This window comes from Nymphalis io, chromosome 30 (genome assembly GCF_905147045.1).
Source record: "Nymphalis io chromosome 30, ilAglIoxx1.1, whole genome shotgun sequence".
Taxonomy (NCBI): domain Eukaryota; kingdom Metazoa; phylum Arthropoda; class Insecta; order Lepidoptera; family Nymphalidae; genus Nymphalis; species Nymphalis io.
The window spans coordinates 321,651-342,734 of record NC_065917.1 but is presented as its reverse complement, the minus strand read 5'-3'; the positions used below and the strand labels follow the sequence as shown (position 1 = coordinate 342,734).

Sequence of the window (21,084 nt, the reverse complement as noted above, 5' to 3'; positions counted from 1 at the left end):
GGCACTCTGTGTATTCTATTAAATTATCTGCACAGTCTGTAGGCATGTAAACAGAAAAATATAGTATATTATACTCACGAAGTTTACATTTGATCGCGCACAGCCTCACGTTATTACATTTAACCACTGACACAGAAGAAAAAACACCCTTTCGCCATAAGAGCGCGACGCCACCATAGGGTCTGCCTAGCAGAATGCTGGCACTGGTGTCCACAGCCGACGTACCAGTAGATTCAAACTCGTCGTGAACAGTGCCGAGGTAGGTAAGGTCATGAGGTAGTAACCAAGTCTCCTGTAGTGCCACTACGTCGGCACTCAAGCAAAGTCTTCTCACACTGTCTATTGAACGCTTAAGAAATTTACAATTAAAGCTCACCACCTTTATTTTATGACTTTTTAAGTTATTCTTATCCATTTTGTTTGTTTAAATTTACTGAAGCCTTTTTTCCATGTCTAAAATATATATACTTTCTGAAATAAATATCTTCCGGCCATAAATTAGCGTTAGTAAATACGGCCAATTTACTTCGTGGTATATAAAATTTGAAAGATAGATAATTTCTTGAACCTTTCGTATGTACTTTCTCTGGCAATATTTTTATCTGCGTCTTTTCATATATATAATCCGCTATATCTTGCTCCGTGTTTTCTTTTGAAATATTGTAAATATATAACGGAATTTGAATGTCTGCCGCTTTTAATTTTGTAGTTGAACTCGAGACGGCAGTACCTCGCATCCCTTTAAAACGCAACGATTTACGCTTTGTAACTCGAATCCATTCGCCTTCACCGCCACTGTGAGTGTCCGCCACTCCGTCTTGCTCGCACATTATTACATCGTGTGACGTCACTAAACCATCTGCCGCTATCGGCACCGGTAACGGTGCCTCACGCACGTCGTTCCGTCGATGCGAATTATTGCCGCGGTGAGCCTCCACGTGTTGCATCAGCGGGGTGACAGAGATAGCTGTATCATTTACTATTGCCGGAGTGCATGCGTGCGTCGGCGATGGATGATCCGGAACCTGTTTTTGCACAGTCATTCTCTTTGTTGCAATATTCTCTAGTTCGTTCGTTGACCCCATCGATTCGCTAGCGTAATCGGGACTATCCCGCATGCAGAAACCACCTCTCTTTGTATTTACATACTGACCATTGTCCCTTGATACAACTTCTGATGCTTGTTTCTTTTCTTTTTCACTAAAATATTTTTCAAATACACTTTTTGTGATATATTCTTCCTTTTGATTTTCTATGGCCTGGACTTGACTTTGAAGCTTAACAATATCCTTTAGTAGTCGCGTTACATCTATATGATCAAACGTAACAGGCGGTAACTTTTGCAAGTCTTTTGCCACAAATATGGGGATATTTTCGGGATCTATACTCCTTAACACCCCAATTATATCATCAATATTTTTCTGTCTTCGGTCTTCACCTTTCCTTTTAACTAGCCGTTGCGGAATCGATTGAAACAATAAACACTTGGCTTTAAGAATTTCCTGTTCATCAAAGGATTGGCGGCATATAAGGGCCAAGCTTACATTGTTCATAACATCTAATTTGTTTTGAATGAAACTAAGCACCTCGTTTATCACAATGTTACAATTATTACACTTTAACGTATCCATACCGACGGAGGTCACTGACCCGTGACCGACCGCACGCGACCGCACTATACAATTCTTAAGCCACGTTTCTGTTAATATAATAACATCATAATTTGTACACGATAAATTGCAGATGAAGTCATGTGTTTTAGTACGGAGACCTCGGACGTTCTGGTAGTATATATTAAGACCGTTGAATTTTATAACATGAAACACTAAAATGATCTATGAGTTTAGAGAGCAAAGCAATTTACTGGATATTATTCAAAACAGTATGATTTTTTACATAAATACATTCTGAATGTTCTGTCTTTCTCATAAATACCTTGCCCTGTCTAACCCACACAAATCTGTATTTTTTTTCTTTAGATTTAATTCGAGCTGCTGCATGTAAAGACTTAATAGCCGGTGACAAGTGTTCCATAACATATATTGGCTGCTTATCTGCTGCAATACCTATGTGACTTGTGTTCAGTTTATCGTCAGGATGCGATTTATTGTAATTGATGACACATGCTAGCATCGTGTCTCTCATTCGTGGTGTGGATAGCTTTACAATCACAGATCTGGGTCTTTTGTCGCTGTTGTTCAATTTTGCAACTCTAGTACAGTGATGTATATCAGACTCCTTTAGATCACATGATATTGCTTTACTCAGTTGCATTACTGCACTAATTAAATTTTCATTTTTATGCTCAGGAATCATTTGTATTTCAATGTTATTTGATCGATTATACTGCTCCATAGTATGTATTCGTTTTTGCAAATCAGATGTTACATTTTTTAGTGCATTTTTCTCTCTTTCCATTTCCGCAAATTTATCGTCGTAACTTGCAATTATTTTTTTAGTAGATTCGTATTCTTCGCTCAAAAAAGTCATCGAGTTTTCAATAGTAGATATTTGCTCTTTTATAGGTTTAAGATTTTCTTGAATCATTTTGTTTAACATGTTAGTGATATCTTCCAATAGTAAATTTTTTTAAAGGCCTGAATCTAATTACGAATGATTTGTTCAACGTCTTGTTTAGTAAGTTGTTCTGATGCAGGCGACCACTTTTCAGACTGTTTGCTTTTTTGCCGATTTGTCACATTGTAAGATTCTGGAGAAGTATTATTTCTTGTTGTTATTTTTTTTTTCTGTGGAATCATTCTTACTTAGTAACGACTATAACAGCAACTTCTTAACAGAAAAATAAATAAATTGAAATAGGTCACTGTATATTTTTTAAAGTATTTCTTTGTTTTAAAATAAATTACTAGAACTTTAAGTGTTTCTTAAAATCGTTTTATAAAGCATTTATTTTTATTAATACACTACTTTCTTAACTTATTTTGCTCGTAAAATAAGTCACTGCCCTCAGTAAAAGTACCTATATTATATAATTATCGTTTCACCCTTTTGCGTATTAAACTTATTCAAACAATAATGTTTTTATATAGATCACACACTGTCTTTGTTATTTACACATATCTACGTTTTATGATTTCAAAACACAGTCCTTATATTTTTAAAACAATTTTTTTTTACGGAGCTATATAGTTCCGTGCGCTTACGCCGCCTTTTTGGGTCTGGCACAGAAGTCTTCTCTCCAAGCTACTGGCATATGGTCTGCCTGCTCAGCTATGCACCTGGATTGCCAGCTTCCTACACAAGCGTAGCCTTCGTGTTTTAGTAGATGGTTGCGCTTCACAATTCTATGTAGTGAATGCTGGGGTCCCCCAGGGATCTGTGCTATCTCCCACACTCTTTCTTTTGCATATCAATGATATGCTCTCCCTTGGGAACATACATTGCTATGCAGATGATAGTACAGTGCATGGTGCATACCACGGACGCGCAGTGGCTGGGCGGGCGGAAACTGAGGAGAGGCGGGAGAATCTTGTCATTGAACTCGATAGGACGTTAGAGCTCATTGCCAAATGGGGTTCTGATAATCTTGTTGAATTTAATGCCAAGAAAACACAGGTATGCGCTCTCACAGCGAAAAAGTCACCATTTTACCCTCATCCCTCACTCTGTGGCATACCGCTGATGATACAAAGCAAAATCGCCATGCTGGGGATGGACGTTCGCTGCGACCTTAGTCCAAGGGCATATAATTACATCGAGGCTATGATAAAAAAATCTTCACGAAAACTCGGAGTTCTGAACAAGGTGCGGCGTTTTTTCACGCCAAAACAACTGTGCCTGTTATACAAAACACAGGTACGATCTTCCGTTGAATATTGCTCGCACCTTTGGGATGGCTCCGCTAAGTACCTACTGGAGGCCTTGGACCGGTTGCAGTGACATGCAGTACGCATTATTGGCGACGTAAAGGTAACAAACACCCTTGAACCTTTACAATTGCGTCGCGAGATAGCAGCACTGAGCGCTTTCTATCGACTGTATCACGGCGAGTGCTCTGAGGAATTATTCTCTCTAATTCCTGCTTCCCCCTTCCTTCTTAAGTCCACGCGAGCTGGTTCTCGATGTCACCGCCTAACTGTGACATCAATTCCTAACTGTGACAATCAATGTATTTACATAAGAAAAGTAGTATATGTAGTATATCAGTTGTCTTGTTTCCATAGCACGAGTTTTGTACAAGCTTAATTTGGGATCAGATGGCCGTGTGTGAAAAATGTCCCAGGATGTTTTTATTATTAGTTTCAAAGATTTAGAATTAGGATTACGTTGTTAATGTACCAGGAGAACATAAACAGTGAGTCGGTCTCACCGAACGATTAGATTAAAAGAGTCAATTAGTTTCAGTTAGGATTAGAGTGTTAATGTACCAGGAGATCATAAACAGTGAGTCGGTCTCACCGAACGATTAGATTAAAAGAGTCAATTAGTTCCAGTTAGGATTACAGTGTTAATGTACAAGGAGATCATAAGCAGTGAGTCGGTCTCACCGAACGATTAGATTAAAAGAGTCAATTAGTTTCAGTTAGGATTACAGTGTTAATGTACCAGGAGATCATAAACAGTGCGTCGGTCTTACCGAACGATTAGATTAAAAGAGTCAATTAGTTTCAGTTAGGATTACAGTGTTTGCATTTGTTTGCATGAACATGTCTGTTTGTCCTGAGTCTGGGTGTAATTTTCTGTATAAATATGTATTTACATAAGAAAAGTAGTATATGTAGTATATCAGTTGTCTGGTTTCCATAGCACGAGTTTTGTACAAGCTAATTTGGGATCAGATGGCCGTGTGTGAAAAATGTCCCAGGATGTTTTTATTATTAGTTTCAAGGATTTATTTATTTATTTATTTATTTAGTGTACAGGAAACAAACAGTGAAATAATTACAATAAAATAAAAAATATAAAACAATTCATAAACCAAAACAGTTTCCATTTATAAATTAATCATAAGTAATTACAAAACAAGACATTTTTTATATTTAATAGGTACATGAAATTATATAATTCATTTATATAATTTAATTTAATATAAATTTAATTTTTAAATCAAGAAAATATAATTTAATAATAAATAATCAATTTATAATTAATTAATTAAAAATGCATGAGTAAATTAAGGCTCTTGAGAGTATAATATTTCTTTTACTTGCAGTTTGAATTTTTTAAGGGAGAGATGAAATATATCACATTCAATAAATGTTTTATTGTACTGTTTAGATGATCTATTAATAAATGCATTTGCTGCATATTTAGTCTTTGTCAATGGAAAATCAAAAATAGATTTATTGCGACTACCAGGGCGAGGACACTTGATATTTATTTTAGAAAGGAGATAAGGGGAATCAAATATGTTGTGGATCAATTTATATAAAAACACCATATCACGTTCAAGTCGTCTCTGTTCAGTTGTCGGTATCTTTTCTATTTGATTCAAATTATTTATAGACGAAAATTTTAAATATTTTAAAAACTTTTCCTGAATATTTTCGATGAATTCTATATATTTACTATACCGTGGATTCCAGACAGTGCAAGCGTATTCTAGAATAGGTCTCACAAATGATTTATATAAAAGAGCAAAAGTTGAAACACGCTTAAACTCTCTGGAAATCCTCAGCACAAATCCTAGCATACGAAACGCTTTAGAAGTTATGGAATTTATGTGTTCATCGAAAAGAAGTTTAGAATCGAGTGTTATTCCAAGATCTTTGACCACTGATACACGTTTTATATCATCTTCCTTAAATCGGTAGTTGTAAATGATCACTTTTCTTTTTCTGGTATATGTTATACAATTACATTTCTTTATATTCAAAAACAGCGAATTGGTAGTACAATAATCGCTAAGTAAGTTCAAATCTTTTTGCAGACTAATACAATCATCAACACTCTTAATAATTTTATAAGTTTTTGTATCATCAGCATATAATAGAAATTTAGAAGATGCAAATACCGAAACAACATTATTTATATATATATTAAAAAACAGTGGTCCAAGATGTGAGCCTTGAGGGACTCCAGATGGAACGGGTAGAAAAGATGAGCAATATCCTTTCACAGTAACGGCTTGACTTCTATTCCATAAATATGACTTGATCCATCTAAGGAGGTCACCATGTACACCGATGAACTCCATTTTTGCTATTAAGATAGAATGAGAGATTTTGTCAAACGCTTTGGAGTAATCGGTGTACACAACGTCCACCTGATATCCTTTGTCCATTGCAGTCAAAACATAGTCAGTGAATTCACACAAATTAGTTTCAGTTGATTTCTTGTTAATAAATCCATGCTGCTGGTCAATAATTATGGGACGTATGCTTGGAAAGATTTTGTCATAAATTATACGTTCAAAAAGTTTTGGAATTGAACTTAATTTCGAAATAGGACGATAATTTTTGATTTCATGTCTATCTCCATTTTTAAAAATAAACACAACATAAGACTGTTTCCAAATTGAAGGCATAGTACATGTATGAAGGGAAATACAAAACAATAAATGTAAAGGAATAGATATAGTCATATAGCATTTACTTAGAAAAAGAGGTGGTATACCGTCGGGTCCGCTACCTTTTTTAATATTTAAGGTTTTCAAATACTTACGAACATCAGCAAGTGAAATATCAACAGATGACAAATTAATTGTATTAGCATATCCACTATTATTTTGACTGTTACAGGAAAAATTGTTAAGATGTGTACTATGTTCAAAGGATGTATAGAAATATTCATTAAATAGATTGCTTATTTGCTGACCGTCACTTGTTGAGATATCGTTATAATATAGCCGCTCAGGTATGTCATTTGTATTCTGTTTGGTCTTGACAAATGTCCAAAAACACTTAGAGTTTCTCAAAATATTATTTTCCGCAAAATCAAGATAGTTATCGTAGCATGTCTTTTCAACCCTTTTTTGTCTATCACGAAGTAATTTAAACGTACTGTAATCACTGTAATTATCATACATTTTCCATTTTTTGTGATATTTTAGTTTTTCTTTAATAATTTTAATAAGTGCAGGAGAATACCACGCTGGATACTTACTAAGATCAACAACCACTTTAGAAGGAATATTCTTTGTAATTATATCATTGATTATGTAATAGAATTTCTCAACGGATGTGTCAATATCATAGTAATCAGAAATAACCGACCAATCAATGTTAGCCAATAATTCATTAATTATTTTATAGTCAGCTTTATGAAAAAGTTTAACAATACGAGGAGGGCTACTAATGTTAATATCTATTAACATAATATCCAACGTGGGATGGTGTAAATCTTCCTTTACTAAAGGTGTTTCACAGCGCATAACCCTACAATTTGAGTTACTGAAGACAAGGTCTAATTGGCGATTATTGATGTTTGAGACTAAGTTATATTGGGAAAAGTTATTTAAGGACATGAAGGAAGACATTGCATTGACCATTGAGTTTCCAATATTCTCACAGAGCTCAGCGGATGTGGACGAAGGAGACCAAATAGCACTGGGAACATTAAAATCACCAACTATTAAAAATATATCTTTCGGATTCAATATCACTAATTCAGAGATACGTTCATAAAAGTTCAACTGATCTTGAAATTGTGAACCCGACTGAGGAAAATAACAACAAAAAAATCTACAATTAACGGGCTTACCTTTTGTCCTTAAAGCTACGCATAATGAAAAAACGTCACAGGAAACAATATCGTTTGACGGCAAAAAGACAGGGTCTTTAACAACGAGTCCGTTACGCACCGCAATCAGGACACCGCCTCCCATTTTATCGTTACGTTCATTGTAGTTACGATCACATCTATAGACCGAGTAGCGACTATCAAAAATTTCTGAATCAAAAATTCCAGGTAATAACCACGTTTCAGTTAGACAAATTATGTCATGTTCACAATTTAATATATTCGAAAAAAACTCAGAAGTTTTTGTTCTAAGACCTCGCACGTTTTGGTACAAAATCGCTATTTTGGATACCATTGCGAAATAAGTAATTTATAAATCATATAAGACTTAAGAATTATACTAAATACATTTAAACTGACCATTTCATCTAAATTAATTATAATAATTCTCCTTTCTAAAATTATACAAATAGAATAAACCTTAAACAGATTTAGCAGTTTCATCTCTCTCTCAAAGCCTAATAAAATTACAATCAAATAGAAAAGCCAACATAATTTTAGTAAATTTATAAAGAAGCCACCAAACGTACTTATATATAATATGTTGGATAAATTAATTGCGCGTATTACAATTTTTTTAAATCACATTCGTTAAGTATATGAATAACTGGGCTAGTGTCAGTTTTTCTAGCCATAATAGAACAGTTTTTTACCCAAATATACGTATATTTTTTATCGCGAGCTATTTCTTTTGTTTTACGAAGAAGCGCCTTATTAGCACTTGTGAGATGATCGTTAAAGTAAACACGATTAGTATTTCCCACGTAGCCAAGGTCGCAAGCCCTGATATTCTTCTTTGCTCGTAATCTAGCAAGGAAATCATCCTTCTTCCATCTAGACAAAAATCGAATAATTACGGGTCTTGGTTTTTTAGAATCATTGTTTTTAGGGGCCACGCGTGTTATAAAATCGATGTCCGAATGACTGTAAGCTGAGTGATCCACCAGTTCCGATAACTTATTCATTGTTGTCATTAAATTTTCGTTTTTGGATTCGGGAAGGCCAATAATCTCAACATTAGAACGCCTGGACCATTGTTCCTTATTATTAATTTCATTTTGGAGGTTTATCATAGATAATTGGCAGTTTTTTACATCGGAATATAATGCACCACACTTTTTTATCCCATTCTCGGCTGTTTCTAGTCTCTTAAGAATCGCATCATGAGTATCACTTAAAAATTTCACAGAGTTTTGGAGTGACAAAATTTCCTTTTTAACATCCTCAAGGATATTTTGAAATCCAGAAAAAGCCTCTTTAAACTCAGATTTAATAATATTTCGAATTTCATCTCTTGATATTTGTAGCGCAGTGAGATTTACCTTATGTGTATTTTTTTCAGAAGACGTACTCTTATCAGTTTTTTGCTTGGACCGCTTTGTGACATTGCGAATTGGGGTATCAGATTTGTTGTCCCGAGAATTATTTGAGGTACACGATGAACACCGCCAGGAGAGTCTAAGATCATCGTCCGGTTTTAGTTCTTGATCTTTTAGCTGTAGCATACAAGCTACATGGAATTCCCTATCGCAAGATGTACATACAATAGGATCTTCAGCATCTTTTATTGATTTGCTACAGCAGGCGAACTCCATATTATTACTTCGTAACCAAAAAAAAAAAAAAAAGTAACGATGCGCACAAGTGAGATTTGAACCTGTATCGACTGCGTATGCGGTGCGTTCGAAACCTCTGTTCCAACAACTGTTTAAGTTGACCGGGCAAAAATAGTTATCAGTTTTGTACGTTGTTTATGTGTGGTCAATGACCTATCGGTTGCGGTATGTTTTTTCAATATGAAGCTCATTAACGTCTTGACGCACGAAGTAGATCACGATGCACTTGTCCAACGTTAAACATATGTAAATCACTTTTATATTTGCAAAGTTATTGTTGAAAACTATTATATTTTGGCACTGAAATTGTTATAAGTTTACTTATTCTTTTAAACGAAGATATACTACGTATTTATATCTTAATTTTCGAGAAAACTGTTAGCAAAATCACTGATTTTTATAACAATATTAAAGCACCAATAGTCAATACGTCTTGTCGCTATGTAACAAACAGTGCAAATTTAGAATTAGGATTACGTTGTTAATGTACCAGGAGAACATAAACAGTGAGTCGGTCTCACCGAACGATTAGATTAAAAGAGTCAATTAGTTTCAGTTAGGATGACAGTGTTAATGTACCAGGAGATCATAAACAGTGAGTCGGTCTCACCGAACGATTAGATTAAAAGAGTCAATTAGTTCCAGTTAGGATTACAGTGTTAATGTACCAGGAGATCATAAACAGTGAGTCGGTCTCACCGAATGATTAGATTAAAAGAGTCAATTAGTTTCAGTTAGGATTAGAGTGTTAATGTACCAGGAGATCATAAACAGTGTGTCGGTCTCACCGAACGATTAGATTAAAAGAGTCAATTAGTTCCAGTTAGGATTACAGTGTTAATGTACCAGGAGATCATAAACAGTGAGTCGGTCTCACCGAACGATTAGATTAAAAGAGTCAATTAGTTTCAGTTAGGATTACAGTGTTAATGTACCACGAGATCATAAACAGTGAGTCGGTCTCACCGAACGATTAGATTAAAAGAGTCAATTAGTTTCAGTTAGGATTACAGTGTTAATGTACCAGGAGATCATAAACAGTGAGTCGGTCTCACCGAACGCGGATGGCATTAATCGAAATAAGATCAATGTTAAATATATTCGATTTGGCCCTCAGAACATCCGACGCCGACTATTCCGGCGAAGAGTGCTACGGGAGTCTACCCCCGCAGCCTCGTTTCGGGAACGTCGAGTACAAACTGCAGCTGGTCTCGCCGTGCGAGCAACGCTTCCAGCACCTGGTGACGCAAGTGAATAATAAATAATATTAAATATATAACATTATATATAACTTAGGTAGCTAACTGGGTAGGTATCACCCACTCATCAGATATTCTACCGCAAAACAGCAGTACTTGGTATTGTTGTGTTCCGGTTTGAAGGGTGAGTGAGACAGTATAATTACAGGCACAAGGGACATAACGTCTCAGTTCCCAAGGTTGGTGGCGCATTTGCGATGTAAGCGATGGTTAACATTTCTTACAATGCCTATGTCTATGGGCGTTAGTGACCACTCACCATCAGGTGGTCCATATGCTCGTCCGCCTTCCTATTCTATAAAAAAAAAATATTTATAAGGCTTCGTATCCAGAAGTTTTTGATTCGATTATCATGTAGAGATCCTATACGTGTGTACTCGTAATAAGGAGATGACGCCTTATCCCAGCTGTGGGTAAAAATGCTGTTTCATTTTTAAACAAATTAAATGATACCTACTCAGTCGCGACAAAAACCGACTTTGTTAATATTATATTGTAATATCATTTATTTTATCCTCAGATAAATATTTTATGGTCAAGAAACTTAGTTGTAATTACAATGGCAGTATAAAATTTGATCTTGAAATTGTAATGACTTCATTGGTTGATGGTATGTTAGCTGTTTGTAGTGCGCAATACAATAATTTTTCTTTTCTACAGTTGAACTCGATAACGGTAGAGGGTTCGCTCGCCTGAACATGTTCAGGCATTTGCACGAAGTGAAAAGTGGTAGGACGTCCTTGCTCAGCCACGAGATACTCGGCTTCGATGCTCAGGTGCGCTAATGATTATTTTGACATTTATTTAAATTAAGAACAATCCCCCACCCACTTGCAAAGCCCGGGCAAACACCACTGCACTTTGATGTGCTTAATTAATGGGCACATTGTCAGGAGATCTGCTTTTATGGGATGAAGTATTGCTATGTATATCCATCAACCCGCATTGAAGCAGCAAGCTAGAGCTCCAAATCACAAGTGGAGGGGAGGCCTTAGCCCAGCAGAGGCGTTATTTTTTTTATAATAAGTAAATAGAAAAGAAAAGTAAAAGTAAGTTGTACACTAGAAGTGAGATTTGGAAGCATGTAAAGACATTGTTTGCGCCTGAACTCTCTCTAATTTTCACCCTGGGATTATGTAAATGTCTAAGTCCCACTGCTGGGCTAATCCCTCTTCTCCCTTTGATGAGGAGCTTATTCCAATACGCTGTTCCAATTTAGAGGTGCTAATCTGGGTTTTAACACGCTATCATTGGTAACGATTTACACATTCTATTCACTACCATCTCGGTTCTCAATAGGATTAAGAGTGTGTGGGAATAGAAACTGTCTGTGCTTGCACGCACACACAAGTACCATTATTAGTCCCGTGCAGTTGTCTAAACCGTTCGTATCCGTAACAGCCTGTGAATGTCCCACTGCTGGGCTAAAGCCTCCTCTCCCTTTTTTTAAGAAGGTTTGGAGCTTTTTCCAGCACGCTGCACCAATGCGGGTTGGTGGAATACACCTACTACTTGTGTACTCCTAAAACCTGTATGTGTCTAATTTCAGTGAAATTAGACACATACAGGTTTCCTCACGATGTTTTCCTTCACCGTCAAGCAGAGATGAATTATAATCACAAATTAAGCACATGAAAATTCAGTGGTGCTTGCCCGGGTTTGAACTCACGATCATCGGTTAAGATTCACGCGTTCTTACCACTGGGCCATCTCGGCTACAAGTTGTCTAAACATGTGTATCTAGTTTTCATACTCATTTTTCAATTATATTAATCTTTGTAAAAGCTTCCGTTATTCTATTATCCAGTTGTATGATGGCGTATGTTACACCCCGTTAACGATAGATGGCGCTCATTCGAAATGTCACATTCCTGAATCGCGCTGTCTAGATATTCGCTTTTTTTTTTTTATATTCTCCGGGAGGGCAAATGACTCTACTCCACCTGTTGGTAAGTGGTAGTAGAGTCCAAACGCGACGACGGCCAGTACAGACGGGAAAAACGTTCTGCACTAGCCGCCTTCGCCTTGCCGGCCCGCAAGATGCCTCTTCACGCCTCGTTTGAAGGAACCCGGGTTGTAAGAGGAGGGGAACACGTGAGCTGGTAAGGAATTCCATTTTTTGGAAGTGCGACAAAGAAAGGAGTTGCCCAATTTCTTTGTTCGCGATGGAATTGATGTTACAGGTAGGCGGTGACATCGAGAACCAGCTCGCGTGGACTTAAGAAGGAAGGGGGAAGCAGGAATTAGAGAGAATAATTCCTCAGAGCACTCGCCGTGATACAGTCGATAGAAAGCGCTACGGAGTATATATAGTGTAGAAGTGATTGTTTTTGTAATCTAATAAATTGTAGTTTCATTTACCTAATCCCAGGTATCAGTGTTGCAGAACTATCGATAGTTTGACCTCGAAAACTATTATCGACAGTACTTCCGAAAGTATCGTCTTGTGTCAATATTGTCGATATTATCGATAGTTACTATAGCTCTCTGTTCACAATACTATTGGTAACTCATTTGCCTGCCTCGGTAGTCTAGTGGCTTCATATAAGACCGCAGACCCCGGAGGTCCTGAGTTCAATTCCCAGATCGGGACAATAAAAAGTTATTGGGTTTTTCTGTTAGAAAATTCTCAGTAGCAGCCCGGAGTCTGGAAGTTGGAAGTGTGTACACTCCCGTGCCTCGGAAAGCACGTAAAACCGTTAAAAAAACTGCGCCTGAACTCTTTCCGGTCGTGTCGGGTCGCCGTCCCATCGGATTATGAGAGTTTGGGAGTAGAGAGTGCACCTGTGTTTGCGCACACACTTGTGCACTATAATATCTCCTGCGTAGTTGGCTAATCTCTCTTCAGATTGGCCGCCGTCGTTGAAATCGGTCTGGAGGACATTATTATTATTAATACTATTGATAACAGCAATCCATAGAAATTCATTCGATAGTAACGATTTAATAAAACTTCATTAATAATAGTGTTGTTACTGGGCCTACTACATTACTTATCTTGAGAAAGCAATAATATAATAATAATAATAATAATAAAAAAAAATAATAATATTGGACATTATTCACACGCGGTCATCTGATCCCAAATTAAGCAGAGCTTGTGTTATGGAAACCAGACAACTGATATAATACATATACTACTTTTCTTTTGTAAATACATACTTATATAGATAATTACACCCAGACTCAGGACAAACAGACATGTTCATGCACACAAATGTCTGTCCTGGGTGGGAATCGAACCCACGACCTTTGGCATGAAAGGCAAGTATCTAGCAAGGGTGGTTGGCGTAGCTATAGACAATACTATTACCATTACCAATAGTATGGAACTCGTTTTAAGGTCATACATAAGAGTTCACCCAGAAACACTTCGGGTTAAATAAAGTTAAGTTTCCCTTTATATTTATTATACAACGAATCACTTCGCTCAGGTGTTTTTCCCGATAAGTGGAAAATAGCTAGGATCGTACCAGTATATAAGTCCAAGGGTAGTGAGTGCATTGAGAATTATAGACCGATTTCCATACTTTCCACTTTTGCCAAAGTATTTGAAGCAATAGTTTACCCATATCTAGAATGTCATGTAAAGCAAATGAATAATAATTACCAGCATGGCTTTATAAAGGGTCGATCTACAACATCAAATCTTGTTTCGTACAGTGAATTCATTGTGCCAGCTATTGATAATCACAAGCAAGTTGACGCTTTATACCGACGACTTTATACCGATTTAACCAAGGCTTTCGACAAAGTTTCGCACGATATTTTACTCTTAAAACTAAGCAAGTACGGATTCAATGGTAATATGCTTGAGTGGTTCAAATCATATTTATACAATAGACAACAATTTGTTGTCTTAAAAGGTTTTAGCTCGAGTCTATATAAAGCCTGCTTCGGGGTTCCTCAAGGGTCACACTTAGGACCTTGGCTCTTTAATATCTTCATTAATGATATTTGCGATACGGTACATTATAGTAGAGTATTTTTATTTGCGGACGATTTAAAATTAACAAAAGTAATAAACAACTTAGCTGACTCAGAGCTCTTACAGGTGGATATTAATGCTATATATAATTGGTGTAAAAATAATAAAATGGAATTAAACGTCAGTAAATGCAAGCATATAAAATTTACGCGGAAGCTCAATATAATCAAAACAATATATAGCATTGATAACATCAAGTTGGAGGAAGTTTTTGAAATAAGTGATTTGGGTGTCATTTTTGATGACAAGCTTACTTTTGTCCCGCACTTCAATAAAATAATTACGAAAAGTTCCAAAACGTTAGGATTTTTAATTAGAAATGGTAAACACTTCACGAATAACACGAAAAAAATAATCTATAACGCTTACGTGCGTAGTGTACTGGAGTACGGTAGTGTTGTGTGGAATCCTTGTTACAATGTACATCGTCTGCGTATAGAGAGAATACAGAAGCGATTTGTATATCATCTATCCAGAAACAAAAAAACCTCATACAATAAATCTAATAAAAATTACAGCAATCTCTTGAAAGACTTTAATATGGATAGTCTCTCTGTACGCAGACAATTATTAGATCTCTCTTTCCTATTTAAGATAATTCGTAACGAGATCGACTGTACTTACTTACTTGAAAAGATATACTATCGTATTCCAGGGCGCAATGTTCGTAGTTTTCTGGGCACTTTTGATGTCAGAATATCAAAAACGAAATTAGGATGTAATGCACCAATGCCTAGATCATCACGGTTGTACAATGGTTTTTGTCAAGATCTAGATATTTTTAATGACTCTGCCATGATTTATCGTAAACGGGCGCTAGAATTGTTGAGAGATGCAAATAAATAATAAATAAATAAATAAATAATAAATAATGTTATCTTAATTTTATTTTGTATTAATTAGTATATTTTTAGTAATTTTTTTGTAACGTAAACTTTGCATGAATTTAATGAATTATTTAATTTTAATTTGTACCTATATCAATTTCAAACTATTTGTGTTATTAATTTTAATTTTATTAAGTGCATGTTTATTTTTTTATGATCTTTAATTTGTACCAATTTGGACTTTTTTTTTTTTTAATCTTTCTACTCATGTTGCTATAATTATGTGTTAATGTATTTTTAAAACAAATATTGTAATTGTTGTGGCTACTTTAAAAAGCTTCACATGTTAGCTATTTTCACTAAATTGTTTTACATTTGTCATTAAAACATGTAGTAGCTACTAGTGGTCCTTAAAAAATAAATAAATAAATAAATAAATAAAGGCTTGTGAAGCTACTCACTCCTCATCCTTTTTGATTTCCTTGTCTACATTATCTATGGTGTCCAGTATCGACTTTTGCGGCGCGACGCAGTTCCTTGCCATATTCTCGTCAGTTATTAACAGCGGTTTCTGTAATAATACCAATATATATCATGCATTAACATGTCTGTTTTACCTGAGTCTGTGTGTAATTGTCTATACAATAGTATATCAGTTGTCTGGTTGCCATAGTACAAGCTCTGCTTAGTTTCGGATCAGATATATATATATATATAGTTGAACGCAAATCACGGTAGTGTCGGCCGGCAGGGTGGCCGTGTTCCCGGTGAGCTGCGCGCGCGGCGCCGGCCTCAACGCGCTGCACGCGTGCCTGCTGGCGCTGGCGCCGCGCCGTGACCTGCAGCGCTCCGAGGACGTGAGTGAACCATATGTTGCGCAGTTGACTAGTATCCTTTTTATTAAATTATAAATGTTATAATTTATGTCACTTTACAGGAGGCGTGCGAGTTTCAAATAGACGAAATTTTCCACGTAGGGGACTCGACGGGGCCCGTCGTGGGGGGACTGCTCGCGCGAGGGCGACTCTACGAGGGCGACGAACTTGTCATAGGTGCGTTGCGTTCTGTTAGTTGTGAGATGAATAGAGCGACGTACATTTAACACCCCCCCCCCCTGCAGAACCTCTGGAGTCCGGCGAGTTCTCGGAGATATCCGTGCTCACGATATACCGCAACCGGGTCCCGTGCGGCAGCGTGCGCGCGGGACAGTCGGCGTCGCTGGGCCTGGGTCGCTTCCCGCCGGGACTGCGGCAGGGCATGGTGCTGCTAGCGCGGCCGGGGGGCTACGCCGCGGGACACGAGCGGCCCACCTTCGGAGGCTGTCCGCGCGGGACTTGCAGAGGACGACAGGTGGGTCGCTAATTCAAACCTTATTACTAAATAAAAACTTACATGTATTTAAGACAGAATATATATACGCGGCCAGTAGTGCTATTCTAGAATCTTAGATTCATCACTCTCCGTTGAAATGTTGACATGATGATGATGAGTGAGAGAATGTTCTTACAGAGTAGCCATACTGGTTGTAGCTTTATATTTAAAATTATATTATACAAACGATTTAAAAAGGCTTTTTTGAATAACGTTTCTACCGCCATGGCAATACTTAGTATTATTGTGTGCTAGTTTGAAAGATGAGTTAGACAGTGTAACTATAGGCACAAGAGACTTAATATCTTAGTTCCCAAGGTTGACGGCGCATTTCGATGTTAGGGGTGGTTAATAGACTGTGACAAAGTTTATGGGTAGTGACGACCACTTACCATAAGGTGGTCATTTGCCAGCGTACCTATACGAAATTAAAAAAGTGATATATTTTTTATTTTCAAAATTCATTGTTACAGATATCAGAACTAGTCCACTCGTCGCAAGCTTCCGAGAAGAATCGAAAGAACGCAAGGAGACAGAACAAGAATATCCTCCAGGACATCGCCAACGTGAAGACCAGCCTCACGAAGACATCGGACACGAAGTGCACGAACGTGTACGTGTCGGACGACGGGAGCAAGTACAGCGACGCGCACGTGTCGAGCGACACGCAGGACAAGTGCGTGTGTGACGACCTGGTGTTCCTCGAAGACCCAAACGACCCTAGACGCTGTATATACTTTCAGGTGAGCAGAAAACTCTACTCGTTTTTAAAAGATTAGCAAACCTTAGATATGCGATTCCACGCGATTCGCTACCAGCTCTGCTGTATTGTACACCACAAACACTTCTCGATCAATATATCTCTATATATAACACGACACTGTTACACTTAACTACTTATATACACTTTAGTTTTACTTACAAAGTTCCGATAACAACTTCACAGATAACCAAAACGGTAAATTTTTCGCGAATCCATAGTCAATACCACAGAATATTAAGATTTCGACCAAATTTCAAGGTCAAAGTTGCTTATATACTCTACTTGCTATTGGAATCGACTATAGACTTGTATATGTTTGCACAGCACATTGTGTGTGTGTTTTTTTTTATCCGTAACAGCACGTGAATGTCCTACTGCTGGGCTAAAGGCCTCCTCTCCCTTTTTTGAGGAGAAGGTTTGGAGTTTATTCCACCACGCTGCTCCAGTGCGGTTTGGTAAATACACATGTGGCAGAATTTCAGTGAAATTAGACACATGCAGGTTTCCTCACGATGTTTTCCTTCATCGTAAAGTACGAGATGAATTATAATCACAAATTAAGTACATGAAAATTCAGTGGTGCCTGAACCATCTTGGCTGTTTTTTTTATATGCTAGCAATATTAGCACAGACTGTGCAATATAATATGTAATGCGGTCATGAATTAAATTTGATTGAATGTAACAGGCATCCGTGCATGTCCTGAGACATTCCACGGCCATCTACCCAGGGTTCCAGTACTCTGTGCATGTCGGGAACGTGCGTTAGACGGCCATTATCGAGGTAACGAATACATACATCAAACTCACTTTGCGGAATGGAATTAAATAGTTTAATTTTGGTATAATTTGTGGTGTTGCGTAAAATACTTAAGTATGATAATGATATTTATTTTTTTATGTTATATTCCTGTTCAGCGGTAGAATATCTGATGAGTGGGTGGTACCTACCCAGGCGGGTTTGCACAATGTCCTTACCACCAGTTACCACACACACTTATAATATATTCTGCCGCCAAACAGCAATAGCATTATTGTTGGTGAGTAAAACAGTGTAACTACAGGCACGAGGGACACAAAAAACGACAAACGATGATGGTATTTTTATGTTACATAAAAACAGTGTTGCCAACCTCTTAGAAGCATCCTCCTGACGGATGAATTGAAACAAATACAAAATACATTTATAATATGATGTTAAAAAAAAGCAAATCAAGTACTGCAAGTAGCATTAGTAAACTTGAAATATACTCAATTAAATGAAGCTGAAGAGTTAATCCCCGGAGAGAATTTCTTTAAAAAAATGTTCCTCCTAAAAAATGTCTGACCTGAAAATATCCTATTTGATTTCATCTGACATAGCCCTATTTAGGGGAAAAACCCCCAAGTTGGCAACACTGTATAAAAAAAAAGTGGACCATCCATATAAACTTTCATATATTTAACACTAGCGGACAAATTTTTAATAAACCATCATATGTGATCGAGCAAATTTTCACTCATAACTCATTGTTATTCAGTCAGTTAATTAATCAGTGTCAGAGTTTTTAGTACGTATATAACATACATGCAAAACGTCTATGCTTATGTATAAATAATATTGCAATATATAAAGGCTTATATATATATATATATATATATGAAAATATAATATGGAACTAATGGCTTCTTATGTATGTACACACATACATCCAATTTCTAGTTAATATTAAATAATTATATGACTAGATTTATGGAATAACGTACATACACAATGGATTGTTGGTGTTGGTGGCACATTGACAATATAAATGATGGTTAATATTTCTTAAAACGCCAATGACGCGGTGGAGAATTACCACCAAAATTTCATTTGAAATTAAAAAAGAGAAACAGAAATCGCAACAGTAAAAGGTTATGTCTTTATATTTGAAAATATGTACATTCAAAAACATTAATTTAATAAACTTGAGCGTCTCCAAAATCTTTGCATCCGATTCATATTTGGTCTTCGTAAATATGATCACGTTTCTGAATTTCGTAAAAAGCTCAAGTGGCTCCCAATCCGGCTTCGCAGGAATACTCACATCCTTCAACTTCTGTACTGTAGTCTGTTCAATCCGTCTTCTCCTTCATATCTAAAAGAACGTTTTCAATTTCTTAGTTCTTCACATAGCCATAATCTTCGTTCTGAAGAGAATTTGATTTTAAAAATACCACCTCATACAACATCTTTTTATAGTGACTCATTTACAGTCCATTCAATTCGTCTTTGGAACTCTCTTCCACTAGAAGCAAGACGTGCACCAACTATTACTTCTTTTAAAAAAATGATAAAAGAGCACTATCTTGCTTCATGAAGAAATACTGCAATTAAATATTTTATTTATTATGTAAGTATCTATAGTATGTAAATGTATATATTTATAATGTGTATGTATATTATATTATTATATAATTATATATTTATGGAATATTTATTTATGTATCGTATATATACATATATATATATTGTATCTATTTTTTTTTTTTTATGTATTAAATAATTGCACACCCCTACCATCCTATCTCTCTCCTCTACCAAAGGTTGCCTGGAAGAGATCGCTGTTTTAGCGATAAGGCCGCCTATTGTACATTTTTCTTTTCTTTGTTTTGTTTTACTCCTATTATTTTTGTCTATATTGGTGTGCAATAAAGAGTATATAAATAAAATAAATTCTTAGTTATACCATGTTTGCCTATCTACCCTTCCGTGACGCCACGGTGACACGACTATGATAATATTATCGTATGTTAAATTGTTATAATAATAACTTATTTAGAAGTTAGTTGACTTAAAATTTCAAATAAACTGAGATTTAAATTAAATATTCTTATTTAAAATCAAAATAGCACTGTGGGACCTACATTACCTACCACACGCAGTGTCCATACAAAACATCAAGCATATGACCGTCGCGAGCCGAAGGCGCGCGGTTACTAAAACGTAGGAGCACATACGCCGAGTTTTGTATGGACACAGATAGGCGCGTATTTATATGGTGCCCCCCGCGGCGACGGTGCGCCCCTCACCTCTCGTACAATTCGTAAGAAATAATTATTGTTCTTACATACTCACTCGCTATTGGTAGAAAAGCCAATGTTTTGATTTGTACATAATTTTCTTAAAGAATTTTATTCTTGTTATAGCCCTTCCGATTGGTAAACCGGTAATTAAATTGTAACTCACATTATAATCCAATTTCATTGGTTATAATGTGAAACTTTTTATTGGAGACGAATTTCTGTAAATATTGTTTATTGGTTATTAATAATTTTCATTTTTGTATATATATCTGTGTAAATTTCAAATAAAATCATTCCACCTGAAGCATCAACAAGTTTATTACGATACTCAAGAAACCTCCGAAATAGTTAGGGAAGCAAGAGCCCCTACAGTGGTGACCTACCGACGTTGAGAAAATGGATCAAGATACTGCTGCTCAAGACCCCAAACCTCTGGCCGAGGTAGACCTGGCAGCCATCTCCGTACAGTCACGGATACTACCATTCTGGAGGGACCTTCCACGAGCCTGGTTCAT

At 36.5% G+C, this 21,084-nt stretch overlaps 1 pseudogene; it reads left to right on the top strand.

Moving 5' to 3' along the window:
- LOC126779824 (GTP-binding protein 2-like) overlaps positions 1 to 21,084 on the top strand; it is an 88,966-nt pseudogene that overhangs the window by 20,956 nt on the left and 46,926 nt on the right.